This window comes from Chlamydotis macqueenii, chromosome 4 (genome assembly GCF_036417535.1).
Source record: "Chlamydotis macqueenii isolate bChlMac1 chromosome 4, bChlMac1.mat, whole genome shotgun sequence".
Lineage (NCBI taxonomy): Eukaryota > Metazoa > Chordata > Aves > Otidiformes > Otididae > Chlamydotis > Chlamydotis macqueenii.
The window spans coordinates 3,857,365-3,877,790 of NC_141559.1; the positions used below are offsets into that span (position 1 = coordinate 3,857,365).

At 46.0% G+C, this 20,426-nt stretch overlaps 1 protein-coding gene across 2 annotated transcripts in view; it reads left to right on the forward strand.

Moving 5' to 3' along the window:
• The window catches only part of SHROOM3 (shroom family member 3), a 141,190-nt gene that overhangs the window by 43,025 nt on the left and 77,739 nt on the right, over positions 1-20,426 (forward strand). The window lies entirely within an intron of this gene.

A 20,426-nucleotide genomic window follows, 5' to 3' on the forward strand; every position in this document is an offset into this window, starting at 1 on the left:
TTCTGTGACTCCTTTGTCACTGATATGTCCAAGCATGTGAAATACCCACATCTCTTCCACTGCTCCCCTGGCACATGACAGTCCAGGATTCCTGTTCGGTGATTTACAAGCAGTCCCATCTTCCTTCCAAGTGCCCGGGGCTCCCTCTGAAAGGGTGGCAGTTCTGTACATAGCTCTTGCCTCATTTGCTGCATGGTATCACTGTTGCTGTGACAGCAGAAAGATTCCCACTGGCCTCAGCAAGTTTTGGAGCTGTTTCATGTTCTGCAGGTGAGTGATAGAGTGACCAAGAGCAGTCTGACCAATATTGTACACAGGATGTGATGCAGGGGGAAGAGCAGCCACTTCACTTGCATCTTTTGAGCAACAGCCTCTGTGCTATCACAAAATGAGTGATTTCCCACACGTTCTATGTTTCCTTTTCCCTGGCTGTCAAAGGCCTTGTAAATGGTCATGACTAGTGATGGCAGCCTGCTGGGTTTGATGGTGTGCTGAGTGTAACTCAGCTAAGCAAATTGTGCTGATCCTCTTTGGTGACATGAATAATAAATGTTTGTCTTAGGGTCAGGCCACAGAACTTGACTCTTGATGTGCGTTTTGAATCAGAGATGTTTGAATCTGGAATTTGAGGGTGTATTTAAGACCTTAATAGAGATGCTTCCTGTATGTTTTTTACTGTGGGCATGTCCAAGCTGGTATCACTTTATGGCGTGCTCTGCCCTGAATTTCCACACTTAGCCGGAAAGGTATCTGGGTCAAGATCGGCATAGCTGAGGAGCTGTCATGAGCCAAACAAAAGGTGCCAGCTCGGGTCGCTAAGTTAGAACAAGTTTTTCTGAATTCTCTCCCATCACCAAAGACGGCAAGACTCAGCACTCTGGCCAGCTGGTGGCAAGGTAGGAGACAAACATTTCGCCTCCAGTGCTAGAGGGAAGGTGGATGAGAAGGAATAAAAGAAAGATCCCAGAGGAGAATGGTGAGAAAGAGGGAAGCGGTGAGGGAAAAGTGAGTTTCTGCATTAAATAAAAGCTTCCGGTGTTAGGAAATGAAATGAGGCAAGATGCAAAAGAAACAAATTAAGGAAAGCAGCTCACTACAGAACCTCAGCTGCGTGGAGCCTTCATCTCAGTTCGGGGGATGCTGCTGGGCAGGCTACATGTGTGTGTGATGAAATGTGCACAAACCAAGGTTTGCGAGCCAGACTTGAGGAAAAGCTACAGCCCCAGGGATGTGCAGATTATCTTTACCCCAGAGATAATGAATTTAGCCATAAAGACTGGTAAAGGAAGCACTAGTGTGCTTCCCACTTGGGATTGCTTTTTGTTGTGAGAACAAGAAGATAATGATTTGCAGTACTACATCATGTGAAAAGAAATTATTTTTGGAGTGCTTAAGAGGCTGATTTTTGTAAATTTGCCATAGTTATAAATTGAAGTGGGTTAGGGTTGCTCTCTGCAAACAGCAGCAGTGTGAGAGCTCACTGACAAGTCATTTGTGACCTGAATTTTTAGCGTTTGTTTTCAGTATTCCTGAGGGCTCTTGCTTAGGAGTGACGCAAGCTCACACTGACATGGACTTTACCCCTTACAAGTCATATACAAACAATAGCAAAGTCTGCTTGGTGTGTGTGATTTTGGTTCTTTCCAAAGCATATTCAAGGCCAGCATGTTTTTGAAGGTTTGATTCTTTGTTTTTCAAATAAAAAACTCGGGAGCTGTCTATAGCAGTGTGATAGCGACAGCTGACATCACAATGGACAGAAAGCACAGATTTTTTTATTCAGATGTATTGTAGTGAGACCATCAAAGGGAAGACCAAAAGAATACATTTAACCCACTGTGTAGCCCACGTGGCATACTCGGATTGCTATCTAATTTATTTTAGGACAAAGGTAAGCTTTTAGTACCAGCGGCAGCAGAGGGAGCCTCTACTTGTGTTGCTAAGCAAAGATTGATGTTACCACACCTTGCTAGGTCTGTAGACAGGCTGATGCAATGACGTGTTATTTCCCTTGGAATGCCATCTGCAAAGCTCAGTGTTGATGCATCATTGTTGGTCGTCATCAGTCTGTTATTGACCAGTTTAGTGGAGGAAAAGAGTGGGAATAGTTTCAATGAAGGGAATGTGAAGGGAAAATCAGAGAAATTTCAGTATGAGAGGAAAGACAAAAATAAATAGAGATGAGAAAAATTACCTATCTAGCAAGGTTACTTAATATTAATAAATATGAATGATTATAAATAGATAACCAGTACCAGAGAAGTTGGAAGATGAGGACAATAGTCTGCCTTTCAGTCCTCTGCAAACATCCTGCTGACATCAGGGAGGAACTTGCAATAGGAGAGATGGGTAAAGTTACGAATTTATACGCTTTCTGCTTCCTTGCAGAGGCAGAGAATAACCCCATGAGCTCTAGTGTTAAGTAAATACTGGGCCCATTCCCTAAGAGGATCCTTATTTGGGAGATAACTGTTAAATGATTTTTCATGGACGCTCTCTAGCTGCATTTTGTTTGTCTCACCCTCGGCTCAGGAGTCCTCAATGGCAGTTTTTGAATGTTCAGCTTTCTCTGCTTCTTTAGCAGGGCTGCTCATATCTACCTTGCTTAAGAGGCCGTTCCTAAAGCCAGTTCCTTTCTCTCTGCCCATTCCGTGCTACCTCCCAGTACTTATTTTGCCCATTCATTTCCAGGACAATAGACTCTGACATGTGTGTATTTGTTCATTCCTGTAGACCTCGGGTCTGCAACTCGTGTGCTATGAGGAAGCTTGCTGATACTTCACACTTCATTGTGCTGAAGCCACAATAAGCCAGACTAAGAGCTACTCTGCATGCCAGGGAATTACAGAGCCATGTTGAATGTATCTGAGGTGCATTTTCCAATCCCTGCTAAGTTGAGTTCTGATTTCCTGCCTCACATACCCTGCTGCTGCTATCTTCTGTGTGCTTGCGGCTGGCAAGGTGGATTTAGCTTGGTGGACCATTCTAGTCCTTTTTCTACCGTCTGATTCTTAAGATACTGAGAACTACACAACAGAATTACCTGTTTTCTCCTTCCCCACATTTTAGTACAGCGCTTTTCGGGACACTTTCCTCTGCACGCCCAGAAGAAAGCACATTCATGTCCTTCTGATGCATTTCGTACCTGAGCAATCAGGCAAAAAGTATGCTGCTGCTTGAGCATTCAGGTCCTGCTAGCCAGATCAAATTGCCACAGGTAAACAGAGTGAGCCTTTAAAATTATCACGGGGCAAAGAGACCAGACAGCATTGCGCTACAAGGAAGAATGAACAAATTTCACTCCACTGGTGACAGGCTATGGGAGTGAGCCGAGAAGTGAGGTCCTCAGAAGAGAGGTCTCCACAAGTATTTCCCAGGATAGTCTTCACTATGTCTATGTCACTGCTGGTGACAAATGTCCCTTACTGTGGATATGAGCAGAACCAGTTCCGTCAAGCCTGAGGAATTCACAAGCTCATGCTGGGGAGATCTTTTTGCTCATGGTTTGCCCATTTGGGAACAGTAGGTGTGAATCATTATGAGAAACTGGAGAGACCACTTTGTTGAATTTTGTAGGGAGAGGCTTGCCTACTGTCCTCAGCAAACCGCCTCAGATAGTTGTTGATACTCAGTTGATCTTTAACCATCTGGAGGAGACTGGGTGTTTGAAAGCAAAAGCTACAAGCCACAAAAATAAGGCTTAGTTGTTGAATTGTGAAAGATGGATTATTTTTTCCAACTTGTTTTTTCCTGTCACTTCCTCTCCAAGTTCGGTATCTAGGCGGAGTTGGGTGCAATTAAAAAAGACCCAGGCCTCTTCGGTTGTATCAGTTCAATCTGAGCGTGTTGTGCATGCTTGTATCGGCTGAAGATAAGGCTCAAAAAGCGGGCATTGCCTTGTCAGCTTTACAGCAACCACAGTGGCCTACCGCAGTTGCCAAAAATAGACTTTTCCACAGGTCAGTAAGCAAGAATGGCTGTTAGAGCGTCACACTGTTTACATAGTTTTACATTCAACGTGTTCATAACAGCAGCAATTAGATCACTGAGGCGTGATGGCAAATGTAGCTGCTATGCGAATATCATGCTGAAGGGAACCGCAGTCCCAGGGACAACAACTCTCCGACACCCTTTCTAACACAAACACTGCTTGAACCAAGGTCTGCTACAAGCCGTTCCCTAGAGCTGCTGTGGCATTCACTGTTGCCTGACGCGGGGAGGGCAGAGGTGAGAACATGAAGTCATTCTTGTTGAGACGACGGGATGTGGTGAAGTGAGCTTGCCACAGGCGGTTTGGTCCGTGGTCTCGGTGGGTGTAAAGCAGCTCTGTTGATGTGCATGGAGTTCAGATAGTTCCCTCAGGTCAGAATTTGGCGCTTTGGTTCTTTAAACTCTTGGATCCAGCATCAGTCCTGGTTAATGAATGCAAAGCTCTATTGAAATTTGTTAGTGGAACAGCAAGTAAAAAATTTCTGCAGAGAATTACCAATGTTTTGGGCCCTTACTCTGTACACGCTGACATGCAGGAGTCCTGCAGAGATGTTCTGGGGTGGTTTTTTCAGGTTCAGGCTAGCACGTAGGCTCTGACTTGGGATGTGAGGGGCTCTGATGGCGACATTTGCATTTGCAGAGCCAGTGAAGTTGCATGAAGCATGAATCTCAGAGGAGCTGTGGTTTACAGGAAAACTACATACCTCTAAGGTGCACAATGTGTGTTCTTAGCAGATATCCAGTCATACAAATACGAGCGACCATTGGAAGCCTGTTCAAGTATTATTTATGTAGTATATGCAATATTGTATCAAAGATGAAGTACAGTCAGTTCCTGTAGCATATGGTTGCTCCAAACTTAGTGCTCCTGAGACCACCGCAGTGAAAGCCACCCCTCAACCTTGTTCTTCTCCAAAGCCGCCCATGAGCGAATCCTCTGCTTGTACAAATCGGCAGTAGCCTGAGTGGGGATGTGATATTTTGGGCTTGGTGCTAGCCATCACCATCAAGACAGATACCGCGATTGAAGTCTGTGGCTGCCGCTGCTCCGGGTACCAACTAACAGCTTCACTAACAGCTTTACCTGCCCCAAGGGTGTGCGCTTGCCCCGTTCTCCTGGTATAATTTATGTAGAGGGAAAGATATTTGACTGTATCATCTCTCTTTTTCTGGGGCAGCTCTACAGTGAGGTGTAAGTGAACAGAGGGGTAGAAACATAGCAAAGATCAGTATTCAAGGCAGCTGATTTTCTGTTTTCAGTGTTAGGGGTTGGTAGTTTGTGTCTGCCTCCAGCTTAGCAGTGCCTGCAATTCTTTTCCACCTCAAAGAGCCTTAGGCTAAAAATACAAGTCAAATAAAGGAGGAGTGGGGATGTAAAACATTATCCTCATTTTCCTGTTGTGCTAAAAACTGTACAGAAAGAAAGGATTAAGCTTATTCATGGCTATAACTGTAATCTGCATGTTCGTTTTCATGCTGCCCTGCAGATTCCCTGCATTACTTGAGTTATTCGGCTTATTCTCTTGGCACATCTCTGTCCCTGGGCCCCTTGTCTGAACTGGGGGAGATGCTGGGAGGAGAAGTACCCTGCAATCCTAAGACCAGTAGTGTCAGAGGGAAGCGGGCTAAATTTAGCAAGCTGATAATTCTCCCAGGGATACGACCCCTGGAAACACCGGTCCTGTGGCAGACACAAACCTGCTGCTAAGTGCTAGGGCTGGGAGGATGCTGGACGTGCGGGTGTATTAGTTCTGCTCTTATCCTCTTCTTGACATGTCTGCTTTCAGGTGCTGTCAGGGAGCAGATGCTGGGCTACGTGGGCCTCCACTCTGCCACAGCAGGGCCAGTGTTATGTTTTCAGACAAATCTGGTTCTGATCAACTCATTTAAAGACCTCTGTGGCACGATCAGGAATTAAACTCTGATATCCTGAATACTTACACCTCTGCCATAGCTGCAAAGTTGCTCTTTTGGCAGCAAATTGCTATAACGGAGGCTTAAAAAAAAAAAAAAGGAAAAAAATTATCTCTACTTGATAAATGAGCCTATTGAAGTGTGGGAGGAAGATGTCAGTACGACTGACATCTGAGGCTCAGAGTTGATTCAAGCCCATGGAAATTGATGGAAAGATTCCCACAGATCCAAAAGGCTTTGGCTCAAACCCTTACTGAGCAGCGTTTTCTCCTAGAGAGAGGGGAAGCTGCTGGCATTTTTACAAAAAGGCAAGTGCCAACAGAAGTCTTCAAAGAACTCTGTGGACTAATCCTTTCCTCTTATGACACTAATGTAATTTTGTGTCGTGTTTGACAGCGTGCCAAAAAATTGCATCGAATAAATCCAAGTTTTGTGAATGAAATTAATAAGAACAGGCACTGGCTCACACCCCGCTCTGTAGCAATGCAGGAGCGTGTTTCCGAAGAGCTGCTATGCGTTGTGGTTATTTTTAGTTCTGCGATGATGACTGGGGAAACAGGAAGAAGGAAGGTTTTGTGCACACGGAAGGTTTAAGACTGACAGCTTGAGGGGCTGGTAGAGGGCTGGCGGGGTTGCCGTGTGACTAGCGCTGTTCTGCGTTTGGTTGTGAGCTCCTCCACAGCTTTCCGGTGCGCCCTTGGTCACGTCTCCTTGTTTCTCAGCTCTGCCAGGTGTCACTGATGCTCTGTTGCATGAGATCTTGGGACAGGGAGGGTATCTTTTAAAGTGAGTCTTTTTAACAGTTTAAAAAAATGAGCTTTCTCTTGGAGTCTTACATGAAGAGACAGCTCCTCAGCTGATGCAAGTGGGTGCAACCAGCCAAAACCCATGAGGGTCCTGACGCGTTGTTTGTACGGTATTCCTGAGGTCTGTACAGTCTGTTCCCAGGTAAGTGAAGGCTTTGGCATCTGCTTGTCTGTTGGATCAAGCTGGTAAGTTTTTATCTGAAGCATGAGTATTTTCATTAGAGGAGTTTCTGTGCCTTCATCAAAATGTTTGCAGTTCCTGTCTCATTAGGAAGGGTCAGTGCAAAGCGCAGGGCAGACAGCTACGAGGTGAACAGAATTTAATTTTGAAATCACTGGCAACAAGCTTACTGTCTAGGATTGAATTAGCTACAGCTTAGGACTGCCAGGCTTTTAGGAAATTTCCCACAGTCAGTAGTAAATGTGATGAAAATCTAGATACTTTTTTTTAAAAAAAAAACTATTTAGGCCAGTGATAGGGAAAGTGGGAAAATGCCTTGGAAAAAAAAATGCCAGCACCGTACTGTGTTATTCTATATAGGACATTAAAGACTGACCCCTCACCTGAAACTGCATTAGAAACAGCAGTTTCTAGCCACTGCCACTCTGCATTAGCTGCCTCTTTCACGGAGTGCATTTGGATTAGTTTGCCTTCTTCAGGCAGTAATCAAACTGGGCTTTGATTTGTCAGAAAGTGACACGGGAAAAGCTGGGAAATCTCTGCCAGCGCCATACAAAGTGCTTTTTAGGGTGTGAATCTCCTTCTTTTGGAATTTCCTGAGGATTAAGTTGGAGCTGGATCAGATCACGACAGTATGAAAACTGGAACAAACGAGCATGTGTTCTCCGGCCGATCCATGCCTCACTTCCCCGTCTGTGATTGTGTCTAGCTGACATTCAGTCGATAGGGCAAATACCTGGACTTGCGCGAGGTTCTGGTTACCTGTACAGGTGCGAAGGACTGCAGGGCGACAGCTTCACAGGGCAGCTGCAGGGGGAGCACTGGGAAAAACTGAATTTCGTCATCGTTATTGCAAGAAGCTCCAGTTGCATGGCTTTAATTTCAAGCGCTGAGTATAAATATTGATTTATAAGGAGCTGGGAGGTTGCATGGCATTGATGTATGCTGATGTATACAAATCCTTAGCTAGGTTAAGTATCAATTTTATTCAGCTACACTAGTTACCCAGCAATATAAAACAATTTCTCAAAAACTTATCCAGCTCAATCCAAGGTTTCCTTTGAAAGGGAGGTGGGGCCAGGAAAGGCTAACGAACACTAACGTAATCCTACTGATATAACTGGAGTTTGCCTGGATTTACTGCAGTGAAACAGATGTTTGGGGGAAGCAGTCACTGTAACTACTTCACATTTTTTCATTAATGGGCTTGTATGGGTCGTCCAAATCCCGTGGTATTGTTTCTCCCTTGCGGCTGAATAAATGGAATATCTCAGTGGAAAGAATAATGAGCGGCAGAAACCGCACAGACAGTATCAAATGGGCTTTTATATGCACAAATCTTCCTGTTGGTAGTGAAAGGCAGCCTAGCTCGCTCACACAAATGCAGGAGGACAAAGAGCATTCACGTGTACGCACCTGGCCAAAACACTGGCTACACCAGTAGCTCCAGAATATAGAACCTTTATTTTTTCCCTTTCTTCAGCTTTCTGCCTGCCTTTGGCATTAGAAGGGAGACAGGGTCGGTCTTCAGTATGTAAACCATTTTAGTGGAGGTTATACCTATGTAAATACACCATAATTTTTTTCCAATAAAGAATGCCTAAGCTAATTAAAATCAGAAATATTGGTTAAAAAATACACCTTTCAGATGCTGAAAAGAGACAGTTAAGTCAGCTCAGAGTTCCCTCTTAGTCTTCTGTGTTTGCCAGGCTTTTAAAAATGATTGCCGTCGTGAGGTGAGATTGCAAGAGGAGAACGAAGGCGGTAAGTGCCATCCTCTGTCCTGGGGAGACGGGAAGCTCCTCCAGGATGCTGGTGCTGGGCCTGGGGCACTGGGTTTGGTTCCTCCTGCTGACAGGTATTTTAATGTGACATTACTCCTTATACTCACCGCATTTCTAAAAGGGAGATAGAGCTCTCCTGCCCGCAGGGTGGCAGGAAGTGAACTGCGTTGAAGGGGATGATTTGTTCAGGCTCTTGAAGTAAAGGGAACGCTGAAGTGGAGAAAGTATGGTAAAAAGTATGAGGGAGATTGTGAATAACCTATGTTTTGATCTAACAGCTGAACTGGGAAAAAATGTTTAGCGTGAAATGGAAGTGAAACTTTGTGTTCCCTTTGGCCTGAAATGAAGCATTTTGCTCCCTGCAGGAAAAGCAGGATAATTTAATATATGTAGCATACATTTAATGCATGTCTTTGCTTTCTCTTGCATGTTAAGGCAGCCTGGCTGGGTAGCGGGTAGCTGAACATACGTAGTTGTGTCAGGCTGACATCCTCTCTATCGGGATGGGTCCAGTGTGTTGAGGTCCATGTACTTTTCTGGGATATTTCCATGGATTTTGTACGTCCACATGCACACAGCCTTCTCCTCTGCCAGGGCTCGGGCCTGGTGCCTGCTCCTCTCTCCCCCAAAAGCCCAGTGTTAACTGTAAGAGGGGCCAACCACCGGCCTGCTGGGAGTCCGGACGGAGCTGACTGGCACTTTCACTCAGCACATTTCCCCTTTCCTCACGGTCTCTGCTCCTGTCTGTCAGGCCTGCTGACGACTGCTTGGTAGGAGGGCAGTAATCTGAGCTGCCTCTGCTGAGCAAAGCTCCTGCTTTTTACTGCGGGATTAGTCCTGAGGTGCCTCTGCGCACAGCACCTGTATCTGCAATTTGTTATCTTAATTGCTACGCTCCTGTTTCTCCGCTTTCCGAGGCGGCAGTGCCATTCCCTCCTCCGAGAACCGCGCTCGCCAAATGGCAGGCTGCCTCCACCGCAAGGATGGGAATACCTGAGACTTGGTGTGGTGTCTCAAAAGGTAAGCAGCCTCTCCACAGCTACGGCACAGCGATCCGGGCACGGCTTTGTGCCCGCGGAGGCAGTTCGGATGTGCGGCAGGGCTTTGGGAGAGAGAGGACAGGAGTCTTAAGGACCCTTTGGTCCTAAAGGTCATAAGCATCATAAACTTTGCAGCAAATGAGTGTTCAGGCAGTGCCACGGGGGATTTTTCAGCTGCTGTTGTAAGCGAGCGCACAGCAAACGGGGAGCCAGTGCTGTGCCGCTGCGCAGGTTCTGTCACTGGTGAACCTGTTGAGCGGTGTAGGCAAATCTGTTGGACTTTAGGCTAGAAAAGTGCCAGGAGCTTGCAGGGCAGGTGAACTTCTGCGAGCCCCCAGAGTTGTACAGCATGTTTAAGGCCATTAAGGTGAGGTTGGATGGGGCTTTCAGCCAGGCACAGGGGAACTGGAACTAGATGATCTTTAAGGTCCCTTGCAAGCCAAACCTTCTATCATTCTGTGATTCCCTCCCTTGGTGTCAAAGGGAGCTAATAATGCCCTGAACTTGGGACGCTGAGTGTCCTGAGCGGAGAATCTGACTCACATCCACACCATGATGTGTCAGGTGCTTTTTACAGTGTTGTAGCCCGGAAGAGTCTCTCCTGAAGTAAGCGGCCCTCTTCCTGGCCCTCACCTTTTAGAAGTTGAGAGTTATTTAAAGTGGGTGTCAAAGCAGGCCAAGACTTTGCGTCCGTGTTTCATACAGATGGGCTGGCCGTACAGGCTGGGATGTGTTTCTGTTTGATTAATATGGTCACGTGGCAGATAGCAGGTAGAGAATGTGAGAGAGACTGATTCATAGGAGATGGCCGCCAGTATAGCTCCAGCACGGGCCTGCACAAATTCACGTTCATTGAAGACCCGTCATACGTTATACACACCTATACGCCCTTTTCGATCAGTAAATCGTAAAACTAAGGTCATTGAACTTTGAGTTTTATTATTTCCTGAGACATTAACTCCTTTAGTAAACCCATTAACTAATCTTTAAACTCATTACTTCCTTCATTACTATTAATATCTTTAACTTTAGGTTTGTTTGAGGTTTTTTTTGTGAATATGGGCCGAACATTCAGCTGTGCGCTTTGGCTGAAATTGTAACCGTGTGTTTTTTCTACAACATGATGATCCAGCCCACTTAGTGAAAGTTGGCAGTGCAAGTGAAAGTAAGCTGGTGGAATACTGGGATCTGTGTCCCTTTCTGTGTAAAATGGAGTAAGTTTTGGCCGTAGAGTAGCCCTAGAGATTCCCGAGGCAGTGGAGCTGACAGAGATCCACAGCATGGAGGAAGAGGCTGTTTTACAGCAGAGATCCCATCACCCTGAGGCTCGGCCCAATGCGGGCACGGGTGGGCATGTTCCCCGGCTGCAGTGATGTGAGGAACCTCCTGTCCTTCGCTGGAGGACCCACGTACGTACACCGCAAGGCTGCAAGGAGCTCTGCAAAGGATGGCATCAGCTCCTCCTCATTTGCATTTCTCCCATGCTGTGACTCCTGAGGGGGACTCCAGGCAGGCAGTACTACAAATGAAGCATTCAGCTATAAATTAGTGCAGATAATCATGTACGGGCAAGGGATTACCTTGGGTCCTAATCCACTACCTGCTTGAGAGATTTGACATCTCCTGCGGTCTCCTATCAGGTTGTAGATGAGCCAGACCTATAGTTCTTCTCTGTTCCTGGCAACAATTTGAGCGGAGTGATTCAGTGCTCTGCAGTATATAATGTGAAGAAAGATGAAATATATAGTATCTGAAATTTGCCTGAATTCAAGAGATTTGGTGGTCATCTCCTTCAAGTGAATTGCAAAAATAATCTAGGGGTGATATAACTGTTTTCTCTGGTCTGCTTAAAGTCTTCCGGAAGCCTTCAAAGGGTTAAAGGCAATACCTCATAGAAACCCAAGTGGCTGAAGAGATACCAAATATTAACATTTACCTCAGTTGCCAAAGCCTGGACCTTTCCTTCTGCTTTTTAGAAATTACAGCCTGCAGGGACCATTTAACAATAAATCGTAGCAACTCCGCTGTTATAGGGCAACCCGTGTGCACAGGCACTTACGGGCTGTGCCAGCATCTCCTTTGTTCAATAAAAGTAACAGCAGGAATTTGATTAAAGACTGATAGAAAAGAGAGAGGGAGAGAGAGGGAGAAACATAGGAAAGATTAAAGAAAGAAAGAGCCACCTGGAAACTTCATTCCTCCTTTATTTCTAACTTAAGCTCATAAATACCAAATCTAAAGCATTGTGTGTGTGAGAGGGAGGGAAAATTTCCTACGTGCCTGCACAGAAAAGACTGCACATGCAGGGGCACAAACCGACTTTTAGCAAAAGTCATGCTCTTTTCTCAGACTTACTGCTTGTTCTTTGTCTGCATCAGCAGCAAAACGAACCAGAAAATAACTTTATTCCTCGGTGCTTTAGAAGGACAATGTTTAGGAGGGTCAGGCAAGTCACAGCCATAAAGGAGAGAGGCGAGGGATTTTGGCTGAGCCTGCTGACCGGCAGCAAGCACGTTTCCCAGGCTGCCCCGGAGCAGCCCTACAGCTCAGCACAATGCGAACGGCCAGCTGCACCCGTCCGGTGCCGCTCTTCGTGGTTAGCCTGCAGCATCTGCCGCTTTGTCTCCATCCTGGTTGTAACCTCCCCACCCCCTCCCCAAAAAGAAGGAAAAACCAGTGACTCCAGCAGCCAAATGCAAATAAGCCCCGAGGAGCCCTCCTATGTGTGATCAGCAAGCGACAGGCAAATCACATTCAGATTCCTTACCACAGAGCCAGCAGGTCTGTTGTTTGGGTTTAGGAGACCAGAACGGTACGATTGTCAACGTGCGTGCGGGAGTGGCGGCGGGATGACTTTTCCTTAGCCCGGCTGTGCCCTGCGAGCTGGGAAGGCTTTGCGGTGCGGCCGGAGGCACGGCTGGTTCTCAGGCAGGGTTTTGCAGGGCGCAGGGAGGAAGGCTGAGACCGTGAACTCCCCAGCACAGGGACTTCTCAACAGGGTTTTGCATGTTTTGGGGGCTCTTGCAGACAGACTTGCCCTACACTGCACTGGATGGAGCAGGGGGTAGAATGCCGTACCTGGAGTTCATTGGTGCTGCTTCTTGTGTCTCCTCTACACCTGGACTCTCTACTCCTTAAATCACGCTTTCCCCCCTCCCCGGTACTTCCCTTACACTATTTTTACATTGCTTACCCTCTGCACACTTCCTCTCACACTTTTCAGCTGTTAATAACACCCGTTAGGCAGTGACCTTGGCTCTGAATGGTGCTCCTCTGAAGTGTTTTGGGTGTGATGATGTCCTTTGCAGCACAGACAAGGTCTTTGCCTCTCCGTCCAGCCTTCCTCACCTGAAGCCGTTATCCTGAAGGCTGCTGGGAGCAGGAAGATGCACAGCCCTGGTCTGGATCAGGCCCTAAGGTGCTGTTTTCTCTCTCACCCTGATTCGGTGCAAGCATGCAGGAGTCGTCCATGTCCTGGACCGAGCCTCCAGTTAACAAACCCCTTTCTCCCAGTGGTTCAAACTCTCCAAAGATAAACTATTGCAATTTTATGTCTAACTCATTTGTGGGAAAATGCAGGGCTGAGGAGGAATGGCGAAAGGCAGAGGGGCCGGGAGGACTGAATGTCGCCCCGCTGCTTGCACCCTGGCCCTGTGGCTTGGCGCGGGCACCTCGAGGAGAGAGGTCGGCGGGGCGTCGAGGGGGACGGGCCGCCCTGTGCCGAAGCCGAGGGGCCGGAGGTATGTGGGGAATGCGAATGGTATGCTTGAGTGGACAGCTTCAGAGGGAAGCGCTGGGATGGCTTTCCCTGCCATCTGTTGTGAACCCTGCAGGCCCATAGCAACAGCGTCTCAGGAATGGGGCTGTTTTTTTTTTTTTCCTTCATAAAGAAATTCTTCCTTGCCCTCTTACCCGCTTCTGCATACACATACTCATGAATAAGCGGGAACGGGGCTGGGATTCCTGCTACGGAGTGATGCATGCTGAAGGAGAAAAGGGTCTTGTAGAGCTCAGCTTGTATTTGGTTTTCCTTTCTGAGCTGTGACGTTCTAGGAAACATGAGCCGATATATGTAATTTATTGTTAATTGCCAAAATCTCATTCTATTTTAATCAATAGTGGGTCTGTATTTGCCATGAGGTATAGTCAGTAAAGTCTCCAGTGGATGTGTAGCCATCCGATTGGCCTTCCTGGTAAAACGGAGACCACTTCTGCCTTATTGCAGATGCTAAGGTTATAACCGGTGCAAAAACCCCCATGTGTTCATTTGTTGTGCCTGTCATTTCCCTCTGGCTCCAGAGCACTTCTGTCCTAGCTAAGGGGCTTTGCTGCCTACTGAAGTGATGGGACCGGATTCTCAGAGGTTACAGATCGCTCAGCATCACTGCTGTTACTGAGAGATGCAATCTTTTATGCCAGGGAACATTTTTGCCACCTAAAAACTCTGTCTCCTAAAAACAACAGTGCTGAAACAGCATTCTGCCGGGAAGGGTTAATGCTGAAAGAGCCTTTATTAGGCAGCAGGGGTAGGAACTCTCTGTCTGTCTGAGTGAATGGTTTTGCTCCTTTCTTTTCCCTGGAAATTCACTTCTGAAATGCAGACTCTTTTCTCCCCACACCTTAACTTTTTTTCCTGCTGTCATGTAACTGGCCCCATTCCTGCAAATTGCTCAACCTCTTGCTGTGACTCAGCACAGCGGATTGTTTTTAAGCAAGTGTTTTAATTCCTTTAAGACAAAGTTGTAATTTTACATGAGAGTTTCAAGAGGTTTAAGGTGAGACATTCAGAGATTAGTGCTATTTAACTTTTCCAAACAGTACATTGATTTATTTGGTATTTCTGTGCCTAACAGCCTGCAGTAGATACAGAAATTTACAGAGAAGCCCTCGAAGACGAGAGAGAGTCAGGGAATGGGCAAACTGAAACAAACCCCTCAGACATTTCATGCCATTTGTGAAGAGATGTCATGCAAGAGGAGAGGGAAGGAACAACAGCAGCCACCCCCCTCCCTCCTCGCCGGTGCTGAAGGCTGTGTTTGAAGCTGGGCACACAGCTATAGTGGTTTGATCGCAGGGACGAGGGTATAATTTCAGTGAAAGCTGATCGGTACATGGGGGGATGAAACCCTCCCTGTTACAGGTATTTATTATCCCTTGACAGCTGTCAGTTTGCAGTAGGGGATTTGCCTTCCTGTCAGCTCTCTGAGAACTAGATCTATTTGCCTAAGGTTGGAGAGAAGGGTAAAAATCCTGCTTTCAAGCGCAGGTATCACTTAACCATGATAAGGCGGTTCTTCTGCAAGACGGCTGTGGAGAACAGGGAAGTAAAGTCTTTCCGGTCCTACTGAGATGGGAAAAAACAAGTCATTAAAATCTGATACCTACCTGCTTTTAATGAGAGAAACGTTGTTCCAAGAAATAATCTCAACCCTATCACCACCGAACTATTTTCAGGAGCCATTAGCCTTTCACCTCCTCATATATTTTTTCTTTTACTTTTGATCTCATTCAGGGAAAGCAGGAATGCTTCTGCAACAAGAGATTTGGGCTTTAGCTTTAATCAGGAGCTTACTGAGTCATAACCATGCTCTTACAGCCTTTCCTTTCCAGTAAATGACCCGCAGAAGAGCAAAGGGAGTAAGGTGTAGAAAACAATACTTGAAATCAAGCACTTGGTGGCTTTAGCCATGCTTATGTCTTCACTGAGCCAGTATGGGTATTTTTATGGGTTCTGCAATGCTCCCTTCATCTTCAGTCTCTCCTTCCTCCCCAGAAATGTTTTTTTCAGCAGTTGGGGACGGAGGTCTGTTAGTTGCCAGCTTTATGAACAGGCCTGAAGCTGTTGGTATTTCTGGCCTAGCTGGAAAAATTAAAAACAAGAGCAAGCTGCAAATGGATGTTATTAGCTGCACAAAATCTGACTCAATGTGACTATACATTAGCATCAAGTTGTACCTTTCATTTCTTTGGTTTGCCCTATTCTCCACTTGAAAGCTGTTGTGATGTAGAATAAGATCCTTCGTCCATGCAGGGACGCTCCCACAATCCCCCAGCTGTAAGAAAAAGAAGTGAAATTGAGTTGTTTTATTTTTGGATGATGGGACCAGTAAAGGAAGGTTGTAGGTGAGTGAGAGCTATTAAGGTGCAATCTCCTTCTCTCTCCTCGGTGTTTATTACAGAGTTTTGTACTTTGCACCGTTCTGAAGAACATTATAAAATGAAACCAGCAATGCACGCTTGATTCTTTACTGAGACAGAGTGCTACTGCCCATTCACGTGACATACAATGCTTGCTTTAAAGCTCCAGGAGATCTGTGAAGATATCTACTTTTCTAGCTCTCATGATTCAAAGCCTAGAAGACAAGTCAAAATTCTGCATGTACTGATTGTGACAAGTAGGTGACTTTTAACCTGCTCATGTGATTCTGGGGGCCTACTCGTGCTTTTGCACAGTTGGAGCATAATGCCTCAGCGTAATGCAAGGGGCAGAGAGTTTTTGTGATGGTCAGGTTTCTCCTTCCTGTAAAGATCACTTGCTCCCATCACAGCTCCTGGCACCGCATTGCCCCTGAAAATCCCAGCCCGTGGCGTCAAGAGAGCATCCTCTCATCTCACAGCTTTGCGTGAGGCTGCTCCAGCAGAAATCTGTCTTTTTGCAGTAGTACAGCAACATTTTTCATTGCATTATAAAACATCTTTGGGGCTGGGGGAGGAAGGAAAATGAATCGTTTCCTTTGGCATAATTTCATTACACTCTTCCACTCTGAAAAGCGTCTAAGTTTCAAGAGTGGAGAGGAGAAATGTCTGCAGAAGAGTAACTGTAGTGAATCCCCCTGCTGAAGGGAGAGTTCTCCCTCATTGTCAGTCTGTCTTTCTTCACACCACAAGGAGCTGGCCACAAAAGTTGTTAAACCTTGAGAAAAGTTAAAGCCTCTGATCTGCTCAGCTCTAGGAACAGCTGCTGATTGGTTCAGTCCTTCCTAGCTGATGTAGCTGGAGATGCTGGGGACCATCATGATCACCAGGTGTGTGTTAGTCTTCCTCTAGCAGCCTGTCCCATCCAAGAGTTTACCCACCCATATTTAAACACAGACGCTGTGCCTGTGGCTTGTGATGAGGAGATGAGCTGTCTGCACCCTCTGTCTCATGTTGCCCAGGAGTCCATTTCCCTGTGTAAAGCTCAGCTGCTGTTGTTGCTGTTCCTGCACCACAGCAGATCTCCAGAATCCTTAACGTTCTTGAATATTTTCTGCCTTAGCCCCGACACGTAGCACGAGATGGTCTTTGATGCTGATTTATTTTCCCTGCATTTGTTTGATTCAGACTGGGACCTGGTTTAATTCCAAACCAGTTTTATTTCAAAAGTAATCCATCGCCAGCACCTGAGGAAAGTTTCTTTGCTAAAGACAAACGAGTGAAAAAGAATGTGAATTATAAATGAGGAAAAATATATGCATATTTGCTTCAGTGCTGCTTGTCTGTATTTCTTTATTTCTTTTTCCTCCTTTTATCTATGGATATCAAAACCCCCCAAAAATGCCAAGAATGTCACATCCCATTGAAGATATACTGGCGGTATATTCAGAGCAATCCACGGCAACAGCTGTATTGCCCGTATATCTTCATGCAGAAAATTGTACATCATCTCGGACAATGCATCGCTTTACAGTCCTACACAGGGGCCACATGGCAGTCACGGTGGGAACCATCGCTCGAGTCCCCCGGCTTGTTTGTGTGCACAAGAATCATCCTTATAATATTGCTGTAACATAGCAGTTTGCATCTAATTTAAGCAATACTGGGGCTTTTGTTTGTCTTACAAGGTCTAACCTAAAGGCAAGAGACGTGGTCCAGCCTGAAGTTTATGAGACATTACCAGACATTCATGTTCACACATACACGCTCCGTCAGAGGAATTTATGGCCATTACCATGTTCTCTAATGAGTGCAAAATGAGACCGTTACATATTCACTTAATTAGTTTGACAGATTTTCATTTAAATATAAAAAGACTTCTAGTCTTTAGAGAACAAAAGGAGGGCTTTGTTTCCAGCGCAGTTTTTGACTCTGCTTTGCTGGAGCAGGAGGTTGGGGTGACAACTGAAGGGAGATGATTTAGTGTGAATAATTCTCATCTTTTGATTTCATCTTGCTGTTTCTTTGCTGCTTTTCCAGTTCCCCTGGAGCACCTTGAGGAGAGCTACGTGATGTGGCCCTTTCAGTCGCAGCCAGGAAATCCCGAGTGAGAACTTGGTTTTTCCAAAGCGTGATGGATGCTTTGAGATTTGGGGGTTGGGGGGAACTCTGAAAATATTAGAGAGCTGCTGTGAGCTCCGAGTGAACTTTAGTCTCCAAACTTATCAGTTCACCCCGTCTCACTGTTGGTCTAGTTCCTTGGCCTAACTTACATCCCGTCACTTGTAGCTGTCCCTTGAGAGCGTGAAAAACAACAAGGTGAGTTGCTGTGGGCTCACAGCCATCACTGTAACATACGCTAGCCTGGACTCTTCTCAAGCTTAGTGGCAAGGAGTGGTCTCTGGTGTCTTTATCGATGCGTCTCAGCATTTCCTAGGCAGGATCAGACAGCGCAGTGGTAAGTAAATGCCATTGTCTGAAGATGTGTTAGCCATAGAAAATCTGTCACACTTGAAGTTACCACATGCCGTAGGAGCAGGAAACATTTAGAGAAAATGTGCTGCAAAGCCAGCTGTTGTCCATGTGGAAAAATGTTGATGTTTCAGCAGAAATCTCAATTTTAATGTGTTTTGGAAAGAGAGGTGTATTTGTTCATGGTTATCTCTAAGAAGGGGGAGTAGGCTAACAAGTGACATGTCATCTTTCCCCCTCTGCCTGTCTTTTCTGCTCACTGCTGCCATTTCATTCCACACAGATGAATCATGTGCAGCCAGAGGCAGAACTCTCTGTAGGTCTCTCCACCCATTTTTTTCTGCTCTGGACTCAGCAAAGAAAGTGTCTAATCCTTGCATTGTGGACTTGTAGATATCCCCTTTGTCTCTCAGTTACGTGTAGGCATGATAGCATGAAAAGAGGCAGATAGCTGCCCAGACACACCCAACTTTCTACTTTTTATGGTATTTCCTTAACAGGACAGCTCTGGCAGTCCAAATTCTTCTGGGGGAAAAGCCCCTTTGATCATATGACTCTGCAGGTTTCTGTAGGCTGAGCGAGCACTTCTGGCCAGCAGAACCTGCTCGCAGAAATGTCCTTTCAGATCTCAGGACACTGAAGTGTCCTTAAGCCTCCTTCTTAGCGTGATTGCACTCCGTAGATTTTCCGTAAAAGTTGGCAGGACCACGTGGGTTAAGGAACACAGCAGCTCCTACCTTGGCAGTGCGTCTGCCACAAAGGAGGTGTGTTTGGGCCGGAGAGAAATAACATGGTGCATGCTCTGGAAGCCTCAGCTTTCCAATACACGGAGGAAGATACTAGCAGAGGAAGTTACCTCACAACTCCAAGGAATCATCTGAGGTCAGTGTCGGCTAAGAGGAAATGGTCCCTTTCTGTTGTGCCACGTCTCTGTGTAGGCACAAATTTGTTGGTGGAGTTACTTCATTAAAGAGGTGAGGCTAGCCTCAGAAAATTACACAGTTCCTGGCATGTTAATTATCAAAAATATAAATTGTGGTCCTAGGTACTGCCTCTTCTTGACTGGAGGAAAGCTGAAGGAACGAGTCCTTGCTCCTCAAGCTGTCCGTTTATGTCAGAGACTGCCGTGGCTGTTGATGGCAATACAATGACATGGGTTAGAGGTTTTTTCACCTTAATAACTTTAACCACCTGGAACAACATAAACTTTGCCACTGAAGCCATGCAGCGTACGGCCCCAGCTCCCCAGAGCACCAGCTGCACTAGCGCTTGTCACAGCTGTCACCTCGCTGTGCTCGCCCCAGGTACTGGCCCCCTAAGGCATGTTCTGCGTTTGCACCAGACTTCTCCTGGTGATGAAGCCCAGGTGATGAATAGCGGGTTTTGTGATACCTTGGATGTTATCATGGAGCACCTTCAGATAACACTTAGTACCTCCCTTCCCCAGTCCCTTACTGCCTTTGTTTCTTCCTTGCAACTAGTTAATCTTAAACAACCCGGGGCTGGGCCTGGCCCTGAAAAATGTCTTCACTGAATTTGCATGACAGAGACGTTCTAAAATACAGACAGTTTTGAAGGTTAATAGTATTTTAGCAACATATGAATGACCCTTTTTAGCCAAGTCTCTAGTGTCACGTAACAGAGGGAGCTTCAGAGTAGTAGAGTTGGCTCCTTTCAGTAGTGTACCTGGCAAACAGTGCACCCCAGAGACTGGTGATTTGAGTCTTATTTCAGTCTTGCATTTTTTATGATTTTTTTTTTTCCCCCAATATCATCCTGCAGCAGCAAGTTCTGTTTCTCGAATACTTGGGGATCAGAGAAAAAGAGGTGGATTTTTTAAATTGTTTTTGTTGTGGTGATTTCTCTTTGGAAAGGTTAGCAACAGCTATACCAGCTTGCTCTGTGCCATTTTGCATGCCTTTTTCACATCTCTTCTATCCACGGTCATTTGTCCTTCAGTTTATTAATCTTGTTGTATTCCATATGCTCTACTGGCATCATGTCAGCCGTGATTTTTGTTCCTAAATGGGTTGGGGTATGCAGCTTTTTCAATACATCATAAAGGAATACTTGCTCAATTTCGCATCTGGTTTTTGGAGGCTAC